Source organism: Arachis hypogaea, chromosome 11, assembly GCF_003086295.3.
Source record: "Arachis hypogaea cultivar Tifrunner chromosome 11, arahy.Tifrunner.gnm2.J5K5, whole genome shotgun sequence".
In the NCBI taxonomy this organism is placed as follows: Eukaryota; Viridiplantae; Streptophyta; class Magnoliopsida; order Fabales; family Fabaceae; genus Arachis; species Arachis hypogaea.
Window position 1 is genome coordinate 140,171,473 of NC_092046.1, and position 26,942 is coordinate 140,198,414.

Here is a 26,942-nt window from a genome sequence, read left to right on the forward strand (position 1 = left end):
CCCTTAAATAGAAGGATGTGAGAAGAGGGGAAGAATTTTCGAAAATAAATTAAAAAGATTTTGAAATAATAAAAATAAATTTGAAATTTTGATTGAGATTTTCGAAAATTAAGATTGGGAAAGAAATTAAGTAATTTTTGAAAAAGATTTTGAAATTAGAAACCAAAAAGATATGATTGAGAGTTAATTTTGAAAAAGATGTGATTGAAAAGATATGATTGAGAAGATATGATTGAAAATCAAACTAAAATGAGAAAGTTTTAAAATTAAAGTTAATTACTTAACTAACAAGAAATTAGAAGATATGATTCTAGAATTAAAACTTTTGATCCTTTCTTAATAGGCAAGTAACAACTAGAAAATTTTGAAGTAAATCATTAATTATAACAAGGATTTTCGAAAATAATAATAAAATAAAAAAATGGAAAGAAATTGATTTTGAAGAGATATGATTGAAAAGATATGATTTGAAAAAGATTTTATTTTGAAAAATTATGAAGATTTGAAAAAAATCTGAATTAAAAACAAAATCTTCCCTCTAGTGTCATCTTGGCGTTAAACGCCCAGAATGGCATCCATTCTGGCGTTTAATGCCCAAAATGCTACCTTTTTGGGCGTTAAATGCCCAGCCAGGTACCCTGGCTAGCGTTTAAACGCCAGTTTTCCTTCTTCACTAGGCGTTTTGAACGCCCAGCTTTTTCTGTTTGATTCCTCTGCTGAATGTTCTGAATCTTCAATTCTCTGTATTATTGACTTGAAAAGACACAATTTTGAAAATATTTTTGGATTTTTGATGATGAGAAACAACAATAAAAAATGCAACTAAGATCAAATAAACAATGCATGCAGGACACCAAACTTAAAAATTTTCATATAGGAGACACTAACAATTTGAGAATGCATATGAGAAACAACAAAACACACAAAACAAGAGAATTTAAAGATCAGAGTAATGAAATTATCAAAAACAACTTGAAGATCAATGAAGAACAATATGTATAAATTCGAAAAATGCAAGAAGAAGAAAGTCATGCAATTGACACCAAACTTAAAAATTGATACTAGACTCAAACAAGAAACATAAAATATTTTTGGTTTTTATGGTTTTATAAATTTTTTTTGTGATTTTCAAAATTTATATGGAAAAGAAAATAAAGAGATTCAAAACTTTAAACAGAATTCTAGGAATCATGCAATGTTAGTCTAAAGCTTCAGTCTAAAAGGATTAGACATGTTTGGCCAAGCTTCAGCAGGACATTACATTCAACAGCTAAATTGATGAGAATCAATCAGCTTTTGTGATGCTAAGAACATCACCTTGAAACTCTAGAATTCATTCTTAAAAATTTTGAAGAAAAGATACCTAATCTAAGCAACAAGATGAATCGTCATTTGTCCAAACTCGAATAATCCCCGGCAACGGCGCCAAAAACTTGGTGCACAAAATTACAATCACACTTTTGCAACTCCGCACAACTAACCAGCAAGTGCACTGGGTCGTCCAAGTAATACCTTACGTGAGTAAGGGTCGATCCCACGGAGATTGTCAGCTTGAAGCAAGCTATGGTTATCTTGTAACTCTTAGTCAGGATATCAATAATTCTCATATTTAATTGTAAAAAGTAAAAGAACATGAAATAAATACTTGTTATTCAGTAATGAAGAACAGGTTGAGGCTTTGGAGATGCTTCGTCTTCTGAATCTCTGCTTTCCTACTATCTTCTTCTTCATGCACGCAAGGCTCCTTCCATGGCAAGCTTTATGTTGGGCATCACCGTTGTCAATGGCTACTTCCCGTCCTCTCAGTGAAAATGTTCCAAATGTGCTGTCACCGCACGGCTAATCATCTGTCGGTTCTCGATCATGTTGGAATAGGATCCATTGATCCTTTTGCGTCTGTCACTACGCCCAACACTCGCGAGTTTGAAGCTCGTCACAGTCATCCCTTCCCAGATCCTACTCAGAATACCACAAACAAGGTTTAGACGTTCCGGATCTTAGGAATGACCGCCAATAATTCTAGCCTATACCACGAAGGTTCCAATCTTAGATTAGAAACCTAAGAGATACACATTCAAGCTTGATTGCATGTAGAACGGAGGTGGTTGTCAGGCACGCATTCATAGGTGAGAATGATGATGATTGTCACGGATCATCACATTCATCAGGTTGAAGTGCGAATGAATATCTTAGAATAGAAGCAAGCGTGATAGAATGGAAAACAGTAGTAATTGCATTAATTCATGAAGAACAGCAGAGCTCCTCACCCCCAACAATGAGGTTTAGAGACTCATGCCGTAGAGAATACAATAAGAAACGTGTAAAGTGTCATGAGGTACAATATGAATCACTGAAAGTAGTATTTATAGTAAACTAGTGACCTAGGGTTACAGAAAATGAGTAAGCTAGGGTGTTTATTGTAAAATTATACTTCCGGGGCCCACTTGGTGTGTGCTTGGGCTGAGCATTGAAGCTTTCATGTGTAGAGACATTTCTTGGAGTTAAACGCCAGCTTTTATGCCAGTTTGGGCGTTTAACTCCAGCTTTTGTGCCAGTTCTGGAGTTAAACGTCAGAATTCTTGAGCTGACTTGGAACGCTTGTTTGGGCCATCAAATCTCGGGCAAAGTATGGACTATTATATATTGCTGGAAAGCCCAGGATGTCTACTTTCCAAAGCAATTGAGAGCGCGCCAATTGGGCTTCTGTAGCTTCAGAAACTCTACTTTGAGTGCAGAGAGGTCAGAATCCAACAGCATCTGCAGTCCTTTTTCAGCCTCTGAATCAGATTTTTGCTCAGGTCCCTCAATTTCAGCCAGAAAATACCTGAAATCACAGAAAAACACACAAACTCATAGTAAAGCCCAGAAATGTAAATTTTAATTAAAAACTAATAAAAATATACTAAAAACTAACTAAATCATACTGAAAACTATGTAAAAACAATGCCAAAAAGCGTATAAATTATCCGCTCATCAATGACAATATAATTGCAATGGTGCATTTCAACCGTAAGGAGGAAAGACAGTGTTATAATGTAGGATTAAAGGCCCAACCACCAACCCCAGATCCAATCAAGCAAATCAACTCGGTATACAATGCCGATGACATACCAACATTAGTAGAGCTCGACCCAAGATCCGATAGCAATGGCCGACCAACACCAACTGACGACCTTCACAAAGTAAACTTAACTGACAATGTGTCACAATATACTAACATTGGTTATTCTCTTACTGCTGGTGAAACACAAACGCTCATCACCCTACTGCGAGCAAATGCATATCTATTTGCATGGACCTCCACAGACATGCCCGAGATAGACCCAAATGTCATGTGTCATAAGCTTGCCCTAAAAAATATTAAGTGAGGGTTTGTCAGAGAAATTCAGTTGACATCATGGTTAGCGAATGTGGTTATAGTGAAAAAGAAATCAGGCAAGTGGTGCATGTGTGTTGACTTTACCAATTTGAACAAGGCTTGTCCAAAGGACTCGTACCTATTGCCGAGCATCGATAAATTAGTCGACAACATATCTGATTTTAAAGTACTCAGTTTTATGGACATCTATTCAGGCTACAATCAAATTCTAATGCACCCTGATGACCAAGACAAAACTGTATTCATAACATTTCTTGTCAATTTTTGTTACAAAGTGATGCCCTTTGGCTTCAAGAATGCAGGTGCAACATACCAAAGACTGATGGACAAGGTTTTCCAAAATAAAATAGGAAGGAACATGGAGGTGTACATCAACGACATGGTTGTCAAGTCAAAAAATAAACAGGACCATCATTCCGACCTTGAAGAAGTTTTTGGCCAAATGAAATGATACAACATGCGACTGAATCCTGAGAAATGTGCGTTTACAGTTCAATGAGGCAAATTTCTTGGTTTCATGTTAACTTATAGTAGGATTGAGAAAAATCTAGAGAAATGTCGAGCAGTGATATAAATGAAGTCGTCAAGCACCATAAAAAAAGTATAACAATTAACTGGACGCTTAGCAGCTCTACCACGTTTCTTACCTACGGCGGCAGCAAAATTATATCATATCGTTAATAGCCTATGAAAGAATAGGAGCTTCACATGGATGAACGCCTGCGAACAAGCATTCACATTTTAAAGGCATTCTTGCCTCCCCACCTATATTGCACAAACCCATTCATGGTAATCCACTTTATTTACAGTTTCTACTTATGCTAATAGCTCTGTCCTTGTCATAAAAACATGTATGGAGCAACATCTGGTTTATTTTGTCAGCAAGATATTGCAGAACGCAGAAACTTGATACCCAACCATCGAGAAACTAGCATTCGCCCTGATCATCACATCATGACGACTTCGTCATTACTTCCAGAGTCAAGAGATTATAGTTCAGATGAACCAACCACTCACCAAATACTAACACGACCAGACTTAGCAGGCCGGCTACTCAAATGGTCAATAGAGCTCTCAGAGTATGACATCTCGTATCAATCAAGAGTGGCACTTAAGTCCCAAATTTTAGCCGACTTCATTGCTGAATTCACCAGAACCAACGATGTCTTTCTAGTATGTGAGCTGTATATCGACAGGGCTTCCTATGAAGATGGCTGCGGGACTGGAATCATTCTTAAAGACAAGACTGGAGTATATGTCGAGCAACCTATCACGTTTCTACTCAAAGCAAAGAATAACTAATTCGAGTATGAAGCCCTGTTAGCTGGTCTACGTTTGGCCAAAGAAACAAGCATTCAGCACCTTAAGGTCTACTATGATTCATTATTGGTTGCTCAACAGGTAAACGACAACTTCCAGGTAAGAGATTTTATCTTAGAACAATATTTAAACATTGCAAAGAACTTGATTCAAACTTTTCAATATTTCGAGATCACTCACATCCCCCGAGAATAATAGAGCAGATATTTTATCTAAATTAGCCACCTTCAGGATTTTTGATACAATGCCAGCATTATCACAACTAACAATTAGGGAACCAAGTATACATAGTATCCATGTTTTTTCCCTATCACAAACAACATATTGGAAGACACCCTATGTGGATTACTTGAAAACAGGAATGATCCCTGCATCAGAAAGAAACCCAAAATTGTTCAAGAAAAAGGAGAGCCACTTCATCCTGGTTGGGGACGACCTATAATAGAGAGGATTCTCCAAACCACAATTGAAATGTCTTGGAACCGAGGAGTCCAACCTCGCAATCTCATAAGTAAGGGATTTGTGGAATACACATCAGAGGATGCAATCTAGCCTCAAAACTTCTAAGAGCGGGATACTTTTAGCCTTTACTAAAAAATGACTGCATAAAAAAGTAAAACATTGTGACAATTGCAAAAAATGCGCACCAATAATCCACAACCCTGTCGAGATGGTACATATGTTCAAAATAGGATGGCCTTTTCACAGGTGGGGGCTCGATATTCTCGGACCTTTCCCGATATCCAAAAGTCAGGTAAAATTTTTACTCATTGCCATTGATTACTTTACAAAATGGATAGAGGCGTAGCCACTAGCTAAAATAACCTTGAATAAGGTACGATCTTTCATATGGAAGTTTATCATATGTAGATATGGATTATAAAATGATATTGTCACTGACAATGATAGACAGTTTACTGATAAAAAGATAGCATCTTTTCTACATAATCTCAACATTAAACATCATTTCTCCTCTATAAAGCACCCACAAACTAATGGGCTCGCCGAGGCTTCTAACAAAATCATTTTGCAAGCTCTACGAAAGAAACTAGCTGATACCAAAGGACAGTGGGCTGAGCTTATCCCTGAAATCTTTTAGAGCTATAACACCAAACCACATTTGCAACAAAAGAAACACAATTCTAATTAGTTTATGGAGCAAATTCAATGACCTCAGTAGAAATTTCACAAGGATCAGTAAGAACTGAGCTCTCAAGTAACGAGGTTAATGAGCAAGCAAGACGAGCCGAGCTAGATACCTTAGATGAAGAGCGCGACTCGGCCAGACTAATGCAACATGCGATTTAGGTTGTCATAAGACAAAAATACACAAAAGAGTGTGACCACGAACACTACAACAAGAGGACCTCGTCCTACAGAAGGTAGAAGATGTTTAGAAACCTCCAAGACAAGGAAAGCTTACTGCCACATGGGAAAGACCTTTCAGAATATCAAAAGTGCACAGACGAGGAGCATATTCTTTACAAACCCTAACAGGGACCGAACATCCGAGTACGTGGAATATATCTTCATTACGTTTTTACTATATGTTAAAGCCGAAGTTGAAAGTTACTATTTTTCCTACCACCGAGGTTTTTCCCATAAAATGAGTTTTTCTCGGGGAGATTTTAACGAGGCCGATCACTTTGCACCTTCCGCATCGGAAGGTTTTGTCAAACATCCTAACTAATATTCAATATCCTTTTATAATTCTATCTACCCAACAACAAAAACTTGGCAATACAAAATATGCAGATAAAGCAAAATGACATTCATCAAACAAACATACGTGTTCATGAAAACATTGGTATTCAAACACCATATCATCCATCAAAATGTACAAAATAGAAAAGTTTGCCAAACTACAATAGTCAAATTATAAAATCAAAATTACTAAGAGTCAATCGTCCTTCTGAACAGTTCCACATTGTCATCCTCTGATTTACCACTGGCTTCATCATCCACAAGCTTGCCATTGTCCACTATTTTGGTAACGTCAAGGCTCTTGATGTCAAAATCAGGAGAAAATGTCGTCACCTAACTGATAGCACGGTCAAAGCCCACCACAAACATCTCTAGCACCTCATTCTCAAGCTTATGAACCCTAGAAGTCAACCTCCCTTTCTCATTATCAACATCCTTGATCTGGCCCTACAAGGTTCGAATCTGATCATGCAGCTTTGACATCTCTCCCTCCATATTTTTCATTTTTGATGTCACATCAATGACAACTTCATCTCCTTCCTTCAAATACTTCTCCAAGCCCCGCATCCTGCTTGTCTCTTTCTTCTCTTCAACTCAGAACAATTCGGTAGTTCGGCTCATACAGAGCATCTTGGCACCAATAACCTAAAACATAGCCAAAGATCTCGGTTACGAAACATCACAGCTAACTTAAACAAACTATTGAAACCTTCTTCTTACCACATATATTGTCCCACCACGTCTTTTCCAGCTTCTTTCAGCATTTTCACATCGACTAAATATTGCACAACCTCTAGTAAAACCATAAAGTCGCAACCGCTTCCCAGATTCATTATCCTCCCCAAAGTCCAAATTAGCAGCAGAAAGGACTTCCAGGGACTTTTCTGAGTCTAGTTTCTTTCTTTTCACAGGACGAGCACTAGACTATGCAGCATCCATCCCCACATCCATATCAACACCTGCAGCAGAAACTTCTTTGTCATTCTTCTTTTTCTGGTCCAGAAAGTACCTCATTCGTGCCGAGGATAAGCTCGGAACATTTCCACCTGTAACAAACAAAATACGTAAGTCCGAGAAAGAGGTCATCCACAATACAAAACCCCCCACCTTATATCAAAAGCCTACCTATATACCCTTTCAAAGCCTCTTTATCATTTTCAACCTTTAACATATCTGAAGTAGACCACAATTTTTCTAATGAAAAGCAATCTATCAAAAACTCCATAATCAAATTCTCCTCCTCATCCCTCCTCAAAGAATCTAATATTTGTATCGGCTCAGGCCACCAATAAAGGGGAAAATTTCCCCCTAACTCATCATCTAAGAAAAAGGGGTATTTAGTTTCGAACGAATGTACTTTTACAAATATTTCTTTGAAAATTTTAAAAGAGGACTTGTATAAAAAGAAGAGGGATCGTCCTGGGTAATTACTTAGATTTACCCAGAGACCTCTACGTACCTCTTTTGACTGAAACAACAAGAAAAAGATGTTTAGAGAAAAACGAGTCTCTAAGAACTCCAGCAAACACTCATAGGCTTGAAGGAAAGCCCATGAATTTGGATGTAACTGTGATGGAGTACAATTCAATTGTGTTAACACTTTACATTCAACGTCAGTAAATGAAAACCTAACATTCAACTTAGACAAAACACAAACATAAAAATAAAAGTATGCCCAGTCACCCCTTTTCTTGCATACTTTTTCTTCATCGCTACAAGGAAAGAACTCCACACCCACTGGCACACCAACCCGAACCCAGTTACCAGCGGCAAGTTCAGAAATTTTTTCTACGCTATGGTAAAGGAAAGCACGACATTTAACATCAGCATGTACCCACACATAAAAGTAATCTTTTACTGCTACTACTTTGTCTTTATCTTTGTCTCTAGCCATGACAAGAAGGGGGGAGGAGACAAGAAATGAGCAAGAAGACAAAGACACTAACCTTTCAAAGCTATTTTTCTTCACTTGGTAAAGTTTTGTGCTAGTAACTCAGGACCTATTCCCAACGTGTGAATAGAGAAAAGGTAATAAAAGAGCTAAAAAACCCACTATCACACTATTTGCGCCATTTATAATTACTAGCCATTTGATCAACAAAACTATTCACCTACTGTTAAAAGTGAATGATCTTGATTCACTCAAGATAACCGCATGACTGTAATTATTACATTAAGTGCATTAAACATAGCACGCACCTTTGACATTCCCTAAAACGTATTCAAAAATCCAAGCTTGCCAAATATTAAACGATCGAGTGTTGAGCTTGGGTGATACTAGGACAAGCTTACAAGGTTCTGAGGTATAAATGTCGCGACAAAGCTCAACTTGCTCATACAAAAACAAGTCAAGCTTTGGGGTTGTGATCCGTACCCGAATATCTCGGACGCATAACGCCACACCTCGGAACAAAATTTTAAATATTAAAAACTCCGCTTAATCAAGTAACCATTTTTAACACCTCTATAGCACTTGCGCACATCTCGGCCACATCATACGCAGGTCAGTTACCACTAGGGGTGGCAGGAGTACCCGAACCGTGGGTACTCGACCCGCCCCTACATGCTAGGCGGGGTCAGGGTAAACCTGCCCCAGAGTATTGGTGCACGAAATTGTAATCATCAACAATGGTGCCAAAGGACTTGGAGCTCTTAAACGTGAATTACACTTTGTCACAATTTCACACAACTAACCAGCAAGTGCACTGGGTCGTCCAAGTAATACCTTACGTGAGTAAGGGTCGATCCCACGGAGATTGTTGGCTTGAAGCAAGCTATGGTCATCTTGTAAATCTCAGTCAGGCAGATTCAAATGGTGATGGAGGATTGATAATTAAAAGATGAATAAAACATAAAATAAAGATAGAGATACTTATGTAATTCATTAGTGGATTTCAGATAAGCGTATGAAGATGCTTTGTTCCTCTTGAACCTCTGCTTTCCTATTGCCTTCTTCCAATCATTCATACTCCTTTCCATGGCAAGCTTTATGTTGGGCATCACCGTTGTCAATGGCTACATCCCGTCCTCTCAGTGAAAATGGTCCTGATGCTCTGTCACAGCATCGGCTAATCAGCTGTTGGTTCTCGATCATGTCGGAATAGGATCCATTGATCCTTTTGCGTCTGTCACACGCCCCACAATCGCGAGTTTGAAGCTCGTCATAGTCATCCCTTCCCAGATCCTACTCAGAATACCACAGACAAGGTTTAGACGTTCCGGATCTCAGGAATGGTCACCAATAATTCTAGCCTATACCACGAAGGTTCCAATCTTAGATTAGAAACCCAAGAGATATACATTCAAGCTTGTTTGCATGTAGAACGGAAGTGGTTGTCAGTCACGCGTTCATAGGTGTGAATGGTGATGAGTGTCACATAATCATCACATTCATCATGTTCTTGGGTGCGAATGAATATCTTAGAGAAGAAATAGACTTGAGTTGAAGAGAAAAACAATAGTACTTTGTATTAATTCATGAAGAACAGCAGAGCTCCACACCTTAATCTATGGTGTGTAGAAACTCCACCGTTGAAAATACATAAGAACAAGGTCTAGGCATGGCCGTGAGGCCAGCCCCCCAAACATGTCTAAGATAGTATAAGACTTATCAAAGATCGATTGTATAAAAAGTGTGAAAATACAATAGCAAAAGGTCCTATTTATAGAGAACTAGTAACCTAGGGTTTACAGAAATCAGTAATTAATGCAGAAATCTTCTTCCGGGCCCACTTGGTGTGTGCTTGGGCTGAGCATTGAAGCTTCCATGTGTAGACACTTTTCTTGGAGTTAAACGCCAGCTTTTGTGTCAGTTTGGGCGTTTAACTCCAGCTTTTGTGCCAGTTTTGGAGTTAAACGCCAGAATTCTTGAGCTGACTTGGAACGCCTGTTTGGGCCATCAAATCTCGGGCAAAGTATGGACTATTATATATTGCTGGAAAGCCCAGGATGTCTACTTTCCAACGCAATTAAGAGCGGGCCAATTGGGATTTTGTAGCTGCAGAAAATCCACTTTGAGTGCAGGGAGGTCAGAATCCAACAGCATCTGCAGTCCTTTTTCAGCCTCTGAATCAGATTTTTGCTCAGGTCCCTCAATTTTAGCCAGAAAATACCTGAAATTACAGAAAAATACACAAACTCATAGTAAAGTCCAGAAGAGTGATTTTTATTTAAAAACAAATAAAAAATAATAAAAACTAATTAAAATATACTAAAAACATACTAAAAACAATGCCAAAAAGCGTATAAATTATCCACTCATCACAACACCAAACTTAAATTGTTGCTTGTCCCCAAGCAACTGAAAATAAAATAGGATAAAAAGAAGAGAATATACAATGAATTCCAAAAACATCTATGAAGATCAGTATTAATTAGATGAGCGGGGCTTTTAGCTTTTTGCTTCTGAACAGTTTTGGCATCTCACTTTATCCTTTGAAGTTCAGAATGATTGGCTTCTATAGGAACTCAGAATCCAGATAGTGTTATTGATTCTCCTAGTTAAATATGTTGATTCTTGAACATAGCTACTTTATGAGTCTTGGCCGTGACCCTAAGCACTTTGTTTTCCAGTATTACCACCGGATACATAAATGCCACAGACACATAACTGGGTGAACCTTTTCAGATTATGACTCAGCTTTACTAGAGTCCCCAATTAGAGGTGTCCAGAGTTCTTAAGCACACTCTTTTTGCTTTGGACCACGACTTTAACCGCTCAGTCTCAAGTTTTCACTTGACACCTTCACGCCACAAGCACATGGTTAGGGACAGCTTGGTTTAGCCGCTTAGGCCAGGATTTTATTCCTGTGGGCCCTCCTATCCACTGATGCTCAAAGCCTTGGATCCTTTTTATCACCCTTGCCTTTTGGTTTAAAGGGGTATTGGCTTTTTCTGCTTGCTTTTCTCTTTTTTTTTTTTTACAAGCTTTTCACTGCTTTTTCTTGCTTCAAGAATCAATTTTATGATTTTTCAGATCATCAGATAACATTTCTCCTTTTCCTTTCATTCTTTCAAGAGCCAACAATTTTAACATTCATAAACAAACAAATTCAAAAATATGCACTGTTCAAGCATTCATTCAGAAAAATAATAGTATTGCCACCACATCAAGATAATTAAACTGTTTTAAAATTTGAAATTCATGCACTTCTTTTTCTTTTTCAATTAAAAACATTTTTCATTTAAGAAAGGTGATGGATTCATTTTCATAGCTTTAATAGACACTAATGATCATGTAATAAAGACACAAACATAGATAAACATAAGCACAATTTTCGAAAAACAGGAAAATAAAGAATAAGGAAGTTAAAGAACGGGTCCACCTTAGTGATGGCGGCTTGTTCTTCCTCTTGAAGATCTTATAAAGTGCTTGAGCTCCTCAATGTCTCTTCCTTGCCTTTGTTGCTCATCTCTCATGGTTCTTTGATCTTCACTAATTTCATGGAGGAGGATGGAATGTTCTTGGTGCTCCACCCTTAGTTGTCCCATGTTGGAACTTAATTCTCCTAGGGAGGTGTTGATTTGCTCCCAATAGTTTTATGGAGGAAGATGCATCCCTTGAGGTATCTCAGGAAATTCATGATGAAGAATTTCCTCATGCTCTTGATGAGGTTCTCTTGTTTTCTCCATCCTTTTCTTAGTGATGGGTTTGTCCTCATCAATGAGAATGTCTCCCTCTATGTCAATTCCAACCGAATTGCAAAGGTGACAAATGAGATGAGGGAAGGCTAACCTTGCCAAAGGAGAGGACTTGTCCGCCACCGGCTTCCCTCTTGAATCTCTCTTCCATTGAGTGCCCTCTTCACATATGTCCATAAGGACTTGGTCCAACCTTTGATCAAAGTTGACCCTTCTTGAGTATGGGTGTGCATCTCCTTGCATCATAGGCAAGTTGAATGCCAACCTTACATTTTCCGGACTAAAATCTAAGTAATTTCCCCGAACCATTGTAAGCCAATTCTTGGGGTCCGGGTTCACACTTTCATCATGGTTCTTAGTGATCCATGCATTGGCATAGAACTCTTGAACCATTAAGATTCCGACTTGTTGAATGGGGTTGGTGAGAACTTCCCAACCTCTTCTTCGGATCTCATGTCGGATCTCCGGATACTCATTCTTTTTGAGTTTGAAAGGAACCCCGGCAATCACTTTCTTCTTGGCCACAACTTCATAGAAGTGGTCTTGATGCACCCTTGAGAGGAATCTCTCTATCTCCCATGACTCGGAGGTGGAAGCTTTTGCCTTCCCTTTCCTCTTTCTAGAGGTTTCTCCGGCCTTTAGTGCCATAAATGGTTATGGAAAAATAAAAAGCTTTAGCTTTTACCACACCAAACTTAGAAGGTTGCTCGTCCTCGAGCAAAAGAAGAAAGAAGAGAGTAGAAGAAGAAGAAATAGAGGAGATGGAGTGGGCTTTGTGTTTCGGCCAAGGGGGAGAAGTGGTGTTTAGGTTGTGTGAAAATGAAGAAGTGAATATGGGTTTATATAGGAGTGAGAAGGGGTGTGTATGGTTTGGCCATTATGGGTGGGTTTGGGAGGGAAAGTGGTTTGAATTTGAATGGTGAGGTAGGTGGGGTTTTATGAAGGATGGTTGTGAGTGATGAAGAGAATGGTGGGATTTGATAGGTGAGAGGTTTTTTGGGGAAGAGGTATTGAGGTGATTGGTGTATGGGTGAAGAAGAGAGAGTGGTGGGGTAGGTGGGGATCCTGTGGGGTCCACAGATCCTGAGGTGTCAAGGATATCTCATCCCTGCACCAAGTGGCGTGCAAAACGCCCCTTGCTGCCAATCCTGGCGTTAAACGCTAGGCTGCTGCCCATTTCTGGCATTTAACGCCAGCTTCTTGCCCATTCCTGGCGTTAAACGCCAGTCTGGTGCCCTTTTCTGGTGTTAAACGCCCAGAATGGTGCCAGACTGGGCGTTTAACGCCCATTCTGCTACCTTTACTGGCGTTTAAACGCCAGTAACTGTCTCCTCTAGGGTGTTCTATTTTTCATTCTATTTTTCACTTTGTTTTTGCTTTTTCAATTATTTTTGTGACTTCACATGATCATCAAACTACAGAAAATATAAAATAACAATAGAAAATTATCATAGAATAGTAGCGATTGGGTTGCCTCCTAACAAGCGCTTCTTTAATGTCAATAGCTTGACAGTGGGCTCTCATGGAGCCTCACAGATGTTCAGAGCAAGGTTGGAACCTCCCAACACCAAACTTAGAGTTTGAATGTGGGGGTTTAACACCAAACTTAGAGTTTGACTGTGGGGGCTCTGTTTGACTCTGTATTGAGAGAAGCTCTTCATGCTTCCTCTCCATGGTGACAGAGGGATATCCTTGAGCTTTAAACACAAGGGAGTCTTCATTCACTTGAATGATCAATTCTCCTCTGTCAACATCAATCACAGCTTTTGCTGTGGCTAGGAAGGGTCTGCCAAGGATGATGGATTCATCCATACACTTCCAAGTCTCTAGGATTATGAAATCAGCAGGGATGTAATGGCCTTCAACCTTTACCAAGACATCCTCTACAAGTCCATAAGCCTGTTTCTTTGAATTGTCTGCCATCTCCAGTGAGATTCTTGCAGCTTGTACCTCAATGATCCCTAGCTTCTCCATTACAGAGAGAGGCATGAGGTTTATGCTTGACCCTAGGTCACACAGAGCCTTCTCAAAGGTCATGGTGCCTATGTTACAAGGTATTGAGAATTTTCCAGGGTCTTGTCTCTTCAGAGGTAATTTCTGCCTAGTCAAGTCATTCAGTTCTTTGATGAGCAATGGAGGTTCATCCTCCCAAGTCTCATTACCAAACAACTTGGCATTTAGCTTCATGATTGCTCCAAGGTACTTAGCAACTTGCTCTTCAGTAACATCTTCATCCTCTTCAGAGGAAGAATACTCATCAGGGCTCATGAATGGCAAAAGTAAATTTAATGGAATCTCTATGGTCTCAGTGTGAGCCTCAGATTCCCATGGTTCCTCATTAGGGAGCTCCATGGAGGTCAGTGATCGTCCATTGAGGTCTTCCTCAGTGGGAATCACTGCCTCTTCCTCCTCTCCATGTTCGGCCATGTGAGATGTGGTTATGGCCTTGCACTCTCTTTTTGGATTCTCTTCTGTATTGCTAGGGAGAGTGCTAGGAATGAGTTCAATAATTTTCTTACTCAGCTGACCCACTTGTGCCTCCAAATTTCTAATGGAGGACCTTGTTTCAGTCATAAAACTTTGAGTGGTTTTGATTAGATCAGAGACAATGGTTGCTAAATCAGAGTGGCTCTGTTTAGAATTTTCTGTTTGTTGCTGAGAAGATGATGGAAAAGGCTTGCTATTGCTAAACCTGTTTCTTCCACCATTATTGTTGTTGAAACCTTGTTGAGGTCTCTGTTGATCCTTCCATGAGAGATTTGGATGATTTCTCCATAAAGGATTATAGGTGTTTCCATAGGGTTCTCCCATGTAATTTACCTCTTCCATTACTGGGTTCTCAAGATCATAAGCTTCTTCTTCAGAGGAAGCTTCCTTAGTACTGCCTATTGCTGCTTGCATTCCAGACAGACTCTGAAAAATCATATTGACTTGCTGAGTCAATATTTTATTCTGAGCCAATATGGCATTCAGAGTATCAATTTCAAGAACTCCTTTCTTCTGATTTGTCCCATTATTCACAGGATTTCTTTCAGAAGTGTACATGAATTGGTTATTTGCAACCATTTCAATGAGTTCCTGAGCTTCTGCAGGCGTCTTCTTTAGATGAAGAGATCCTCCAGCAGAGCTATCCAATGACGTCTTGGATAGTTTAGACAGATCATCATAGAAAATTCCTATGATGCTCCATTCAGAAAGCATGTCAGAAGGACATCTTTTGATTAATTGCTTGTATCTTTCCCAAGCTTCATAGAGGGATTCACCTTCCTTCTGTCTGAAGGTTTGGACTTCCACTCTAAGCTTGCTCAATTTTTGAGGTGGAAAGAACTTTGCCAAGATGGCATTGACTAGCTTTTCCCAAGAGTTCAGGCTTTCCTTAGGTTGTGAATCCAACCATGTTCTAGCGATCTGTCTCTTACAGCAAAAGGAAAAAGCATAAGTCTGTAGACTTCAGGGTCAACCCCATTGGTCTTGACAGTGTCACAGATTTGCAAGAATTCAGCTAAGAACTGATGAGGATCTTCCAATGGAAGTCCATGAAACTTGCAATTCTGTTGCATTAGAGAAACTAATTGAGGCTTAAGCTTAAAGTTGTTTGCTCCAATGGCATGGATTGAGATGCTTCTCCCATAGAAGTCGGGAGTAAGTGCAGTAAAGTCACCAAGCACCTTCCTTGCATTGTTGGCATTGTTGTTTTCGGCTGCCATGGTTTCTTCTTCCTTGAAAAGCTCTGTTAGGCTCTCTAAAGAGAATTGTTCTTTAGCTTCTCTTAGCTTTCTCTTCAAGGTCCTTTCAGGTTTAGGATCAGCTTGAACAAGTATGCCTTTATCTTTGTTCCTGCTTATATGAAAGAGAAGAGAACAAGAAAGTAGGGAATCCTCTATGTCACAGTATAGAGATTCCTTGAGGTGTCAGAGGAAAAGAAGAATAGAAGGAGGAGGTAGATGGAAAAGAATTCGAACATATAAAGAAGGAGGGGGTTCGAATTGTACCTTGAGGATGAGTGTTAGTCCTTTAAATAGATGGATGTGAAAAGAGGGGAAGAATTTTCGAAAATAAATTAAAAAGATTTTGAAATAATAAAAAGAAAATTTTGAAAATTTGATTGAGATTTTCGAAAATTAAGTTTGGGAAAGAAATTAAGTGATTTTGAAAAAGAATTTGAAATTAGAAATCAAAAAGATATGATTGAAAATTAATTTTGAAAAAGATGTGATTGAAAAAATATGATTGAAAAGATATGATTGAGAATCAAATTAAAAAAAAGAGAAAGTTTTAAAATTAAAGTTGATTACTTGACTAACAAGAAATTAAAATATATGATTCTTAAAATTTAAAATTTGATCATTTCTTAATAGGCAAGTAACAACTTGAAAATTTTGAAGTAAATCATTAATTTTAGCAAGGATTTTCGAAAATAGTAATAAATAAAAAATGGAAAGAAATTGATTTTGAAGAGATATGATTGAAAAGATATGATTTGAAAAAGATTTGATTTTGAAAAATTATGAAGATTTGAAAAAAAAAATTTGAATTAAAAACAAAATCTTCCCTCAAGTGTCATCCTGGCGTTAAACGCCCAGAATGGCATCCATTCTGGCGTTTAACGCCCAAAACTCTACCTTTTTGGGCGTTAAACGCCCAGCTAGGTACCCTGGCTGGCGTTTAAACGCCAGTTTGCCTTCTTCACTGGCCGTTTTGAACGCCCATTTTTTCTGTTTGATTCCTCTGCTGAATATTCTGAATCTTCAATTCTCTGTATTATTGACTTCAAAAGACATAGTTTTAAAAAATTTTTTGAATTTTTTTTATGATGAGAAATAATAAAAAAATGCAACTAAGATCAAATAAACAATGCATGCAGGATACCAGATTTAAAAAATTTCATATAGAAGACACTAACAAATTGAGAATGCATATGAGAAATAACAAAACACACAAAACAAGAGAATTTAAAGATCAGAGCAATGAAACCATCAAGAACAACTTGAAGATTAATGAAGAACATATTGCATGTTTTCGAAAAATGCAAGAAGAATGCAATTGACACCAAACTTAAAAATTGATACTAGACTCAAACAAGAAACATAAAATATTTTTTATTTTTATGATTTTATAAATTTTTTTGTGATTTTCGAAACTTATATGGAAAAAAAATAAAGGGATTCAAAACTTTTAATAAGAATTCAAGGAATCATGCAATGTTAGTCTAAAGCTTCAGTCTAAAAAGATTAGACATGTTTGGCCAAGCTTCAGCAGGACATTACATTCAGCAGCTAAATTGATGAGAATCAATAAGCTTTTGTGATGATAAGAACATCACCTTGAAACTCTAGAATTCATTCTTAAAAATTCTGAAAAGTACCTAATCTAAGCAACAAGATGAACCGTCAGTTGTCCAAACTCGAACAATCCCCGGCAACGGCGCCAAAAACTTGGTGCACGAAATTGTGATCATCAACAATGGCGCCAAAGGACTTGGAGCTCTTAAATGTGAATCACACTTTGTCACAATTCCGCACAACTAACCAGCAAGTGCACTGGGTCGTCCAAGTAATACCTTACGTGAGTAAGGGTCGATCCCACGGAGATTGTCGGCTTGAAGCAAGCTATGGTCATCTTGTAAATCTCAGTCAAGCAGATTCAAATGGTGATGGAGTATTGATAATTAAAAGATGAATAAAACATAAAATAAAGATAGAGATACTTATGTAATTCATTGGTGGATTTCAGATAAGCGTATGAAGATGCTTTGTTCCCCTTGAACCTCTGCTTTCCTATTGCCTTCTTCCAATCATTCATACTCCTTTCCATGGCAAGCTTTATGTTGGGCATCACCGTTGTCAATGGCTATATCCCATCCTCTCAGTGAAAATGGTCCTGATGCTCTGTCACAGCATCGGCTAATCAGCTGTCGGTTCTCGATCATGTCGGAATAGGATCCATTGATCCTTTTGCGTCTGTCACACGCCCCACAATCGCGAGTTTGAAGCTCGTCACAGTCATCCCTTCCCAGATCCTACTCAGAATACCACAGACAAGGTTTAGACGTTCCGGATCTCAGGAATGGCCGCCAATAATTCTAGCCTATACCACGAAGATTCCAATCTTAGATTAGAAACCCAAGAGATATACATTCAAGCTTGTTTGCATGTAGAATGGAAGTGGTTGTCAGTCACGCGTTCATAGGTGAGAATGGTGATGAGTGTCACATAATCATCACATTCATCATGTTCTTGGGTGCGAATGAATATCTTGGAGAAGAAATAGACTTGAGTTGAAGAGAAAAACAATAGTACTTTGTATTAATTCATGAAGAACAGCAGAGCTCCACACCTTAATCTATGGTGTGTAGAAACTCCACCGTTGAAAATACATAAGAACAAGGTCTAGGCATGGCCGTGAGGCCAGCCCCCAAATGTGTCTAAGATAGTATAAGACTTATCAAAGATCGATTGTATAAAAAGTGTGAAAATACAATAGCAAAAGGTCCTATTTATAGAGAACTAGTAACCTAGGGTTTACAGAAATCAGTAATTAATGCAGAAATCTTCTTCCGGGCCCACTTGGTGTGTGCTTGGGCTGAGCATTGAAGCTTCCATGTGTAGACACTTTTCTTGGAGTTAAACGCCAGCTTTTGTGCCAGTTTGGGCGTTTAACTCCAGCTTTTGTGCCAGTTTTGGAGTTAAACACCAGAATTCTTGAGCTGACTTGGAACGCCTGTTTGGGCCATCAAATCTCGGGAAAAGTATGGACTATTATATATTGCTGAAAATCCCAAGATGTCTACTTTCCAACGCAATTGAGAGTGGGCCAATTGGGATTTTGTAGCTCCAGAAAATCCACTTTGAGTGAAGAGAAGTCAGAATCCAACAGCATCTGCAGTCCTTTTTCAGCCTCTGAATCAGATTTTTGCTCAGGTCCCTCAATTTCAGCCAGAAAATACCTGAAATTACAGAAAAACACACAAACTCATAGTAAAGTTCAGAAGAGTGAATTTTATTTAAAAACAAATAAAAATATAATAAAAACTAATTAAAATATACTAAAAACATACAAAAAACAATGCCAAAAAGCGTATAAATTATCCGCTCATCAAGTACATATATATGTTTGTAGAGATTAGGGTTCTTTTGTTTATGCCTCCATTAGACCCTAAGTCCCCAAAGTCTTCTTCTTCTTCAGAGAACCATAGTCACCACAGTCTTTTTCTCCGCTGCCCAGTCCCCCAGTTCCTTGCTGTCGCCATAGCTCAGTCCCGTAACTCCTTGCCGTCACCACAGTTCAGTCCTACAACTCCTTGTCGTTGCTGCTCAGTCTTGCAGCTCCTCGCCATCGCTGCAACTTAGCTCCTACCTACCGTCGCTGCTCAGCTCTCGCCTGCTATCGCTGCTCAGTCCCACAACTCCGTAAGACCGTAAGTTCCTCTCTCTTGCTATCTCACACTCTCCTTCTCTCTCCTTCACATTGTGAGATCTAAGTTCTTCTCTTATTCTTCCACAAATTCATTGCTTGGTCACCGTCGCTGTGAGCTTAGCCGTCGCTATTTTACTAGACAAAAAAACTCAAATTTTAATAATTTCTTTTCGAAAATACCCTCATTTAATTTTTTAAATTCTCGTTCTACCCCTCCCACTATCTCCACTTCTCCAACATAGCAGTTTCCTCAAACTACATTCTCTCTCACATTCCACAACCAGTCCTTTTACCAGAATATTCACCAGAATCTCTCGTTCAAAAATTGCTTCGTTGCACCACAACCACTGACAACTCCAGGTATTATGGGCTACGATGAAGAACTCAAACTGTGTCAGAATAACTTGCTGGAATCCTCCAATCTCTGGCAAGTTGTGAACTTCCTTTCCTTTTCAATATCTCCCTCCCTCTCGATAAGGATCTTTAATGGGAAATGACAACTGATTTGCAACAAGCTCGAGGAGCTCTACTCTAGTCTAGTCGACACCGATAACGACCCTTCACTCTCTTGCGTTTTCCTGGCTCGTCGGTGCACCGATCTGACATACAGCGGGAAGCTTCTTATGCAGAGCGACTTAGAGGTAGTTTTCACGTAGCTCTATTGTCATGTAAAGAAGCTCTCTAAGATGTGCACGAAGGGTGTTCTCACACACATCTACACTCTCATGGTCTCAAAGCCTAGATTTGGAGCTTCTAAAGAGGACATAAGGTTCAATTACATGTTGGTGATTGTTAAAGTCGGTGATTGTTGTTCACGTTCTCATTAATTTTTTGGGAGGTAAATACCAATTCGGTATCCGAAAGATTTAAACATTGACAAAATAGTACCTAAAAAATATTATCGACAAAATAGTTCCTGAATAATTTTAAAATTTCACAAAAATGACTTCTGTCATTTGACTCTAGTTTCATTGACGAAAAATGTGATAAACCCATATTTCATGATATATTTTGTGCTCAAATTAAGTGATTTATTCAATCCTTCACTCACTTATTCATGAAAATTGCATGGTTTTACTTTCCCTTCCTTATTATGTGATGTATGTGAAAAAAAACATGTTTCCTATGCTTTAAAAATAATTATTTTAATTACCCTTTATTTCCATTCGATGCCGTGATTCGTGTGTTGAGTAGTTTCAGATCTTCTAAGGCAGGAATGACTTAAAGGATGGAAAAAAACATACAAAAATGGAAGGAAAGCACAAAATGGAGTTTTTGGAGAAACTGGCAGTGACGCGATCGCATGGACGACGCGGCCACATGCCAGCGCGAAATGGCAGTGATGCGACCGCGTGATTGACGCGATCGCGCACCTTAAGCGAAACTCATATGACGCGGACGCATAACTGAAGCGACCGCGTGATAAGGAAAACTCCAGATGACACGATCGCGTGACCCACGCGGACGCGTGATAGAGGCCACGCACCAGAAATTACAGAAAACGCTCCTAGCGATTTCTGAAGCCCTTTTTGGCCCAAATCCAAGTCCAGAAGGCACAGATCAGAGGTTATGAAGTGGGGGAATGCATCCATTCAAAAAAGAGTCTCCAATTATTCACTATTCATGATTTAGATGTAGTTTTTTGGGAGAGGTTCTCTCCTTTCTCTCTTAGGATTAGGATTTAGGATTTTTCTTGCTTTCATGATTGCCCCTTTTTATCAGGTTCAATATTCTTTTTTAATTACTTATTTTCTCAATTCAATTTGTGAACTTTTCTATGTTACAGATGATTCTTTTAATTAATGTTATTTGAGGTATTTTAGTTTATTATTGCTCTCTTTTATTTATGTTACTGTTGCTTCCAATCTGAAGACATTTTTATTCGAATAGATCTACTTTTTTCCTTTTGGTCTTGGTTAAGAAATCAGTAACTCAGGAGTTATCAAACTCAACATGATTGATAATTGTTACCTTTGCTAATTGAATTGAACTTCAATAATCCCAATCTTTTCTTAGGAAGTAACTAGGATCTGAAGATCAAACTAATTAGTCGCTTGACATTCCTTTGCTTTAAGTAAAGGTTAACTAAGTGGAATCAAGATTCAATTTTCATCATCATTGATAAGGATAACTAGGATAGGACTTCCAATTTCTCATACCTTGCCAAAAGTTTATTTTACATTTATTTATTTATTTTACTTACCATTTAAATTACTTTTTCCTCATCTTCAAAACCCCAATTTATAATCTTCATAACCAATAATAAGAACATACTTCCCTGCAGTTCCTTGAGAAGACGACCCGAGGTTTAAATACTTCGGTTATCAATTTTTAAGGGGTTTGTTACTTGTGACAACCAAAACATTTGTAAGAAAGCTTGATTGCTTGGTTTAGTAACTATACTTGCAACGAGAGTTTACTATAACTTCTAAACCATCAATCTTCAGTTCTTCAAAATGCTGAGTTGGACCAAAAAATGTAAAATTTCTAATTTACCCTTGGTTTTATTGTCTCTCTCTTTCAAAAACTCGTATGTATTCCTTCTTTTTTTTCTTCTTTACGGATGGAAATGGAGGATCATCATCATCAACCTAGCAGCATCACTATCAACAGGCTAAACTCATTTATCTTTCGGAAAAAATATTAAAACTAGCAACTAAATGATTGATTCATGAATGAACCAAATTCTTTATCCATAATCACTCATAAAAATCCCAAGAATAAGGAGGTGAGGAAGAAGAAAAACAGAAGTAGCAACAATCTAACCAAAAAGAAAAATAAAAACAACGACAATCAAATATAATTAAAACAAAACGCATTAAAGCAACAATAAAAAAGAACAAGAAAATTAAAAACAGTGCCCCATAAGAGCCTAGCGAAGCTCACCTAAATCGCACTAGAGCATCTCCTCTGTCAACGAAAAAACCTCCACCTCCAAGAACACCACAATCATCACCATAAAGAAGGCGAGAAGAAGAAGAACACAAATACCAAATTCCAACCTCAAAGAACATGATGTAATGGAAACAAAGAGAACCCCCAAGAAAAGCACGAAGACAGTGGCGTAAGGGTGAGCATTGTTGAGACGTAGTGGAAAATTAGCAGCAGCAGCCTGCCATAAAAGAAGATTAAGGCACTACAATATTCTTCTTCAATAATCTAGTTCTCATGGTCTCATAGAATCTATGATTTTTTATTGAATAAGAGTAAAAGACAGGAAAAAGAGTAATTTCACTAATAATCTCGAGTTCTCTCTCTCTCTCTCTCTCTCTCTCTCTCTCTCTCTCTCTCTCTCTCTCTCTCTCTCTCTCTCAATTTTCCATTATCTTCCTCCTTTCTCTAGAATCTTTTTTTTCTTCTAGACCTGTCTTTTTTTTTTGTCCGTAAAAAAATCATTCTTGTTATTGCTGATGAAGAATAAGATGATGATGAGGTTGTGTGGCAAGAAGTTAGAATGATAGCAAAATTGGAATTATGTGAGAGGTTGGTGGCAATGGGAGTTGGGGGGAGGGATTAGGAGAGGATGGTATTAGGATTTGGGACTAAGGATAAATTAGGAATTTTATCAAATTTGTTAGCCAACTCAATGTTTTTCATCAATAAAAACGGAATTAAACGATAGATGGCCATTTTTATCAAATTTAAAAATCGTTCGATGACTATTTTATCGATAACATATTTTAGGTACAATTTTGTCCGCGTCTAAACATTGAAAATGAGAAGATTAATAATTAAATGTGATTCAGCAACATTGGAGAGATTATTGTATGCGTAACAAAATTTGACAAATCATCCATCTAGCAAGAAAAACTTTAAATATTGAAGATTTTTTGTTCTGAGATAAACTTCTCCAAGAAATAAGTCATATTCTTCCTGAGGATGAGAGAGAGATTATTTTACTGTAGTTAGTTTGTATCTGGTTAATTCTTTAGGTCTAGACTATGTTTTAATTAAAAAAAATAGAGTATCCTGCTACCTACAGTATATTGTTGTATTGTTACTTTTATACTTCTTTGTTCGTTTGATACAGCTAAAGTTTGAATCTAGGAAATGGGGATGGAAGAAAACTAGGTGAGATATCTTGAGTCTGTTGTTTATTAAACATATTCTCATCTTATATTTTGATATATGTCTAACTAAATTAAATAGACCCAAAAAAATTTAATAAATAATTTAATTATTTTATTTATCAAAATATATAATTTATAACGTATTTACTAATTTACATCAAATTGATTTATCTCGTTTACAGTGTAAACGAGATAATTATGAATGTATCTCGTTTTCACTGTAAACAAGATATATAGAATTTGAAAAAATACATATATCTCGTTTCCCGTGTAAATGAAATATATTTATAATTATTTTATTTATATTGTAAACGAGATAAATCAATATGATGTAAATTGGTAAATATGCTATAAACTATATATTTCAATAACAGTGGGGCTACACGTCCAAGCAATTTTTCATCCAAGTCCATATCCAAGCAGGCTCAAAACCAAAAAAACTCAATCTCATTAAATGAAACGTGTATACATGCGCGGAAACTCTTCCCCCAAACGTTAGCATTCACGTTTGAATATGAAACAACGTTCATTCTTCACTGTTGAAATCGCTCTGGAAAATTTCAAATCTCTCTCAAAATCTCTCAAATCTCGTTCGTGTTCTCTCTGTGAAAACTGCCGCTACGCCAAAATTGCATCAAGCTTTCGAAAAGAAGAAGAAAAAAAACAAAAACAAGAATAGAGACTCCACAATGTATGAGACAAACTATTGTTATTATGTTCATTTAATTTTGCGTAAAATTCGCGTTTCTCCTAGTTCGATTTAAGGTTTAGTAGATTGAGTTGATGCATTTAGTAGATCGACTTATTCTGATTCTATTTTTTTCTCTATAACTAGGGCATACGAATGGAAATATGTTGTTATTTACTTTCTGTGATATATAACTCGGTTCATTGTAGTTGGTGATTTACATTCACTTGAATGTTAAGTATTCACTTGAGTTCATTTGCATATTGAAATATTTTAGAGTTGGTGATTTACGAATGAAAATATGTTTATCACGTTTTATTCAAACATGAAAGGAGTTCGATTCATTGGAGTTGGTGATTTAGATTCAATTGATTGTTAAGTGTTCAGTTGAGTTCTTTTGCATGTAGAAATATTTTTCTTGCTGATTGAATGTTTATCACGTTTTATTCAAACATGAATAGAGTTTGGTTCATTGGAGTTGGTGATTTACATTCACTTGATTGTTAAGTGTTCAGTTGAGTTCTTTTGCATGCAGAAATATTTTTCTTACTGATTGAATGTTTATCACGTATTATTCAAATATGAATGGAGTTCGGTTCATTAGAGTTGGTGATTTAGATTCACTTGATTGTTAAGTGTTCATTTGAGTTCTTTTGCGTGCAGAAATATTTTTCTTGCTGATTGAATATTTTTCACATTTTATTCAGACATGAATGGAGTTCGGTTCATTGGAGTTGGTGATTTATATTCACTTGATTGTTAAGTATTTACTTGAGTTCATTTGCATGCAGAAAATATTTTTCTTGCTAATTGAATGTTTATCACGTTTTATTCAATCACTCCTTGTACCTGATTTTACTTTTTATATCCTTTTCAGGGATTAATAATATCCCAAATGAGGGTTTATGTTGGGGCAGAACCCTTGATGGAGGACGGAAAGGGAGTTGAAGTAGAGTATATCAGGCTCAGCGGTCAACGAACAAAATAACAAAATAAGAGACCGAGTGATTCAGGCATCTGAAGCCATAAGACTTCCCAAGCCACCTGCTGCCCTCTCAAGCCCTTTTTGTAAATTTACATCTAGCGATATAGATAGTAAATAGGTTGTAGTTTTTTTGACTTGTTGTAATTAACACTAATTTGTTTAACTTGTTTAAAAAAGTAAACACTTCTTCTTTAATGTATATATGTAAATATTAATATAAATGTTAATGAAAATCTAATGTTAATGTATATATGTGAATGTTAATGAAAAATCTAATGTTAATGTATATATCTGTTGGAACTGTCAGGGCTGCTGTTTTGTTCTAGGTTCATAGTGAATGGATTTAGGGTATTTATCAAATATCAAGAGTCCCAAAAACACAAATGAACTAAAATTAATACCCTAGATGAACCGAAAAAAGTGTATATAGCACTATTGCAGAAAGCTAATTTGAAAAAAATGTTTATATCAATATTCAATTTCAGAAACACCTAAACATCAAGAGCCCCTCTCTACTACATACGATTAGTTGATTTTTAATCTCATCTTCCTTTCGAGTCGTGCTCCTTATTTTGGTAGAAAAACTGGCAAGTTTGGAATAATCTTTGTAGAACTTTTCAACTTCTTCTAATGTCTTGAAAGTCATGCCAACTTTTGGGACAAATTGTTCATCTACAACACACCTGGTCTGCATAATGAACCGAACATGTTATTAAAACGAAATCATTATATAGTACTAAATGAACGGAACATTGTCCATTATATAAATTCAAATTCGAACAACTGTCTGCATAATGAACCAAACACATTATTAAAGCGAAACAATTGTATGGTACTAAATGAACAGAACATTATCCATTATATAAATTCAAATTCGAACAACTGTCTGCATAATGAACCGAACATGTTATTGAAGTGAAACCATTGTATAGTACTAAATGAACGGAATATTATCCATTATATAAATTCAAATTCGAACATTGTATATATATAATCAAATTTGAAAGACCTGCATCTAGAATTCAGAGATTGCATTCCATTTAATTCAATTCAGTTCAATCCAAATTAGAACACCTGCGTCTAGAATGTAGCAATTGCATTCAATTCAATTCAATAATAAAAACCGTGTTCGCTTGATTCGATTCAGAAGAATAATTCAAATCGCTCTCATTCAATTGATTTGAAGTTGATTCAATCATTGTTTTGATAGCCTATTGAAATCTGAAAACGAAGAAGATAAATTCACAGATCGAAGAAGAAAACAAAGAAGAATAGGAAGAAGAACGACGAGCAGCAGAGAAGAAAAAGAAGAAGAACAACGAGCAGCAGAGCAGATCCGAAAATTGCAATCAAATCGTTAATGTCGAAGAATGTTTACGTTGAAGAAGAAACTTTACGTAATTCTATTATGTTAATAAGAGGGGGAGGGAAGCGCGCATGTATTTCACATAACTTGGGAGAAGGAGGAGGCGCATTAACAAAAGAGTGCTTGAATGACTTAGTTATAATTTTTAAATGAATGTAGAGCATTATTAACAATAAATAAAATAATTAAAATATTTATTTAAAAAAATCCCAAAAAAAGGGTTGACACTGGAAATTAGTGTACATATCCCATTGTCAAAAGTAATTAAAGATGTGTGTAATCATGATCCCTGTTTTCCTCTCTCTTCTAACGGATGTATGAAAAAGATATTGTGGATGAATTGACTGGAAGTTGTATATTCATCAAGTTCTACC

General features: G+C 37.2%; 1 non-coding gene across 1 annotated transcript; it reads left to right on the plus strand.

Annotated features, from left to right (window-relative positions):
- Window positions 1–15,238: 15,238 nt before the first annotated feature.
- On the plus strand, window positions 15,239–15,346 carry LOC112726120 (small nucleolar RNA R71). Its single transcript, XR_003165186.1, has one exon. It is a non-coding gene; the product is annotated as a small nucleolar RNA R71 (small nucleolar RNA).
- Window positions 15,347–26,942: the final 11,596 nt, after the last annotated feature.